Consider the following 5,000-nt stretch of genomic DNA (forward strand, 5'->3'; position numbering starts at 1 on the left):
TAATAATAATCATGATGATGATAATAATAATAATAATAATATAATAATATACTAATAATAATAATAATAATAATAATAATAATAATAATAATAATAATAATAATAATAATAATAATGATAATAATAATAATAATGATAATAATAACAATGACAATAATAACGATAATAATAATAATAATAATAATAATAATAATAATAATAATAATAATAATAATAATAATAATAAAATAGTAATGATAATAATAATAATAACAATGACAATAATAACGATGATACTAACAATAATACTAATAATAATAATAATAATAATAATAATAAATAATAATAATAATAATAATAATAATAATAATAATAATAATAACGATGACGTTGAATGGATCACGAATTTACGCTAAAGAACCAATAGCCGTTTTAAAGCGTTTGTTCAATCGTTTGTAGTAAATACTAATTCAGAAAAGCGAGTGGAGCAGGCACTTATGTTGGTAACAACAAGATATGAAGTGAATAGAAAAGTGCCAGAAGACAATAGAGAATAAAAAATTTTTCGCGGCGGTGGTGGGGTTTGAACCTGCGACCTAAAAAATTTTTATTCTCTATTGTCTTCTGGCACTTTTCTATTCACTTCATATCTTGTTGTTACCAACATAAGTGCCTGCTCCACTCGCTTTTCTGAATTAAAATTCACCCCATACACCGGAGCATACTCAATGTCTCAATCGTTTCTATGTTATATGTTTGTGTTGAGAATATTGGCTATTAGGCTTAACTGCTGGTCAAAATTATTCGCGATGGTGGTGTACGAACGAATCGGCGGTCTCAAGAAGTAGGTGAGAGAGGGATCTAGTAATGACTTTGAGTTTGAAACGAATATTTTTTGTGTTCGTGGATAGCTCACACGGTAAGAGCCACGCTCTCACCTGCCAGGCGGAGTTGTCGTACCAATAAGGTCGCAGGTTCAAACCCCACCACCGCCGCGAAAAAATTTTTATTCTCTATTGTCTTCTGGCACTTTTCTATTCACTTCATATCTTGTTGTTACCAACATAAGTGCCTGCTCCACTCGCTTTTCTGAATTAAAATTCACCCCATACACCGGAGCATACTCAATGTCTCAATCGTTTCTATGTTATATGTTTGTGTTGAGAATATTGACTATTAGGCTTAACTGCTGGTCAAAATTATTCGCGATGGTGGTGTACGAACGAATCGGCGGTCTCAAGAAGTAGGTGAGAGAGGGATCTAGTAATGACTTTGAGTTTGAAACGAATATTTTTTGTGTTCGTGGATAGCTCACACGGTAGAGCCACGCTCTCACCTGCCAGGCGGAGTTGTCGTACCAATAAGGTCGCAGGTTCAAACCCCACCACCGCCGCGAAAGAATTTTTATTCTCTATTGTCTTCTGGCACTTTTCTATTCACTTCATATCTTGTTGTTACCAACATAAGTGCCTGCTCCACTCGCTTTTCTGAATTAAAATTCACCCCATACACCGGAGCATACTCAATGTCTCAATCGTTTCTATGTTATATGTTTGTGTTGAGAATATTGGCTATTAGGCTTAACTGCTGGTCAAAATTATTCGCGATGGTGGTGTACGAACGAATCGGCGGTCTCAAGAAGTAGGTGAGAGAGGGATCTAGTAATGACTTTGAGTTTGAAACGAATATTTTTTGTGTTCGTGGATAGCTCACACGGTAGAGCCACGCTCTCACCTGCCAGGCGGAGTTGTCGTACCAATAAGGTCGCAGGTTCAAACCCCACCACCGCCGCGAAAAAATTTTTATTCTCTATTGTCTTCTGGCACTTTTCTATTCACTTCATATCTTGTAGTAAATACTAAAATCTAGACCAGGATCTTGAAATGACTCAATATTATAATTTATAGATAGAACGAATTTGACGTCACTCACAGGTCATTGTTTTTTTGCCATCCAATGTTTATAATTCTACACGGAACTGTATTAACCAGACTGTAAACGTTTCTTTTGAAATGTGGTGCTTGAGAAGGATGCAGAGAATATCGTATACTGCACACAAAACGAACGAAGAAGTGCTAAAACAAACATACCAACAAAGAAAACTAATGCCCTTAATAGCGGATCGACAACTATCCTTTTTCGGACACATAGTAAGGAAAGATAAAAATGAATACCTGGCAAGTTGTGGAAAAATACCTGGTAAACGCGCCCGGGAGAGACAAAGAAAAACACTCATAGACCAACTGAAGGGCTTCACCAACCTAACAATCCAAGAGCTGTTTGAAAAAGCAAGAGACAGGGAGGAATGGAGAGAGATAATTCATGCAGTATCCGAAGCCTGGACCAGGCATGGAACCTAGAAGAAGAAGAAACGTTTCAGGTTACACATAGTTTTGTTTGTTGTATGTTATATTTCCGGATGGCGATATTTCGAGCTTCTTAGCCAAGCGCATAGTATTTATAGTAAAATTAAGGGAGTAAAAATGACTCAAGTAAAAGATACAACACAGTGTAAACGACGTTTCGGCGTTTGGCCTTCTTTAGGTAAGCGTCGATAAAGAAAAGCCTAAAGCCGGCCAAAACTCCATTTCCTTTGTTTTGCATCTTTTAAATGAGTTGTTTTTGTGCGAATATGTGGTCTAGTGGTATGACACTCGCTTTCGGATCGGAAAGTCTTGGGTTCGAGCCTCATTCGGCGCATAGTTGAGTCCTTGGAAATAAGCTCTTTACTCTCATTATTTCACCGTGTAAAATGGGTATCTGGCCGTTAGCAGCGTTGTCTCTGTCGGAAAAATAATGTAATATCGCCTAACAAGTGTTAAGTTAAGTGTTGCGGTTGGCCCGGGACTCCTTGTATAACGCTTTGAGCACGTTTAGTGGATATTGCGCTATATAAAAAACTTCAACGTTTTAATCCCGCTATTTTTCTACCCATTTATTTTTCAATCGGTTGATATAGGCTTGATTTAATTAACATTGTAGTAATGGAGAGTTATGCTGGTTTGGTTTGAGAGTATAGAAGGAACGAAATTGATGTCACTCAGCTCTTTGTTATTATTTTCAGCAAGCCATTTTTATGAGTAGTTAGTTCTCACGAAATTGTATTAGTTAGACTATAAACGTTTGAGGTTAAGCACAGTTTTATTTGTTGGTACGTTATATCCGGGTGGCGAATATTGTTTTTTTAGCTAAGCGCGTAGCATCAATTTCCGTTACAACAATGAGGTCATAGATAGTATGAAGTTGACGTCACTCAGGTCTTTGTTATTGCTTTTTTGCCATCTGCATTTATGAGTAATTCTTACTAAACTGTATTAACAAGAATATATAACGTTCATGGTTACACATATTTTCTGTGTTGGTCCGTTATAATTCCGGATGGCAATGTTGTGAGATTCTTAGCCAATCGCATATTATCTATAGCAATTCAGATTATCAGACCTCTAAACCAGTACACGTCGGCTTTAACATAGTATAGTTAGAACGAAGTTGACGTCACTCAGGTCTTCGTTAATGTTTGTTTACTATCCACGTTTATGAGTAATTCTTCTCACGTAACTGTATTAACCAGACTATAAACGGTCATGGTTAAACATAGTTTTGTGTGGTTGTCCGTTATACTGCCGGTTGGCAATGTTGCGAGTTTCTTAGCCAATCGCACATCATCGATAGATTATTTCCTTAAGTGAGCAAAGCATTCCACTATCTACCTTTACTTTACTATCTTTATTATCATTATCGGATATTTCGGATTAGAAAATATGGAAATACTCTTTATGGTTTGTAAAATGAATCATCAATGTATTCTCTCTCTCTCTCTCTCTCTCTCTCTCTCTCTCTCTATCTCTATCTCTCTCTCTCTCTCTCTCTCTCTCTCTCAATCTATGTATTGTCTTTCTTTTTTTCTCTATCTCTCTATCTATCTTACTGCTTTATCTATCCAGCTATCTATCTATTTCTCTCTCTCTCTCTCTCTCTCTCTCTCTCTCTCTCTCAATCTATGTGTTGTCTTTCTTTTTTTCTCTATCTCTCTATCTATATTACTACTTTATCTATTCAGCTATCTATCTATTTCTCTCTCTCTCTCTCTCTCTCTCTCTCTCTCTCTCTCCCTCTCTCTCTCTCTCTCTCTCTCTCTCTCTCTCTCTCAATCTATGTATTGTCTTTCTTTTTTTCTCTATCTCTCTATCTATCTTACTACTTTATCTATCCAGCTATCTATCTATTTCTCTCTCTCTCTCTCTCTCTCTCTCTCTCTCTCTCTCTCTCCATCTATTTATCTATCTATTTATATATCTCGCTCTCTTTCTCTATCTGCAAAGATCGTCATTTTCTATATATGGCCTATCCTCTCAAAGTGGTATTAAGTCAGGATAGATCAGCCCCTGAAAAGTGAATCTGTAATCAAAATGATTTTTATTTATTTTTTAAAAAGAGGTCTTTCGCAAAGTGAGAAATTCAAATAGTATTTATTCGTTTCTATGGAGTCTAGAAATTAACCCAATGTGTCTTATGTCGATGGTCGGAGGTTCAAACCTCTGAAGTCTCAAACTTTCACGATTGGGGGTTCAAAACTCTGAAGTCTACATACGAGCTTTGCGCACCGTGTTGTATTTAATTTTGGGCGGATCAGATGTCTGATGGCGGTTCAAAACTCTGAAGTCTACATACGAGCTTTGCGCACCGTGTTTTGTTTCATTTTTTGGGCAGATGTCATCAGAGGTCTGCTGATCCGCCCAAAATTAAATCAAACGTAGTGCGCAAAGCTCGTATGTAGACTTCAGAGTTTTGATTCCCCGATCGTGAAAATTTGAGACTTCAGAGGTTTTGAACCGCCGACCATCGATGTGTCGCTAAAAAATGAAATTCGATCTTCAGCATAAATTTCATCCCAAAATAACACCGTTTTGAGATAGTAAGTCACATATATTATAGTAATAAGAACGAATCAAGAATTGAAAGAATTCGTCGTAAGCTTATTGGTGTTATGCGTTTAGATATTTTTTAAAACTCACAACATC

General features: G+C 36.3%; 1 protein-coding gene across 1 annotated transcript in view; it reads right to left on the reverse strand.

Moving 5' to 3' along the window:
* The window catches only part of LOC144965142 (uncharacterized), a 225,774-nt gene that overhangs the window by 220,288 nt on the left and 486 nt on the right, over positions 1 to 5,000 (reverse strand). The window lies entirely within an intron of this gene.

This window comes from Berghia stephanieae, chromosome 1, assembly GCF_034508935.2.
Source record: "Berghia stephanieae isolate SIO BIC M18660-M18661 chromosome 1, UCSD_Bste_1.3, whole genome shotgun sequence".
Lineage (NCBI taxonomy): Eukaryota > Metazoa > Mollusca > Gastropoda > Nudibranchia > Aeolidiidae > Berghia > Berghia stephanieae.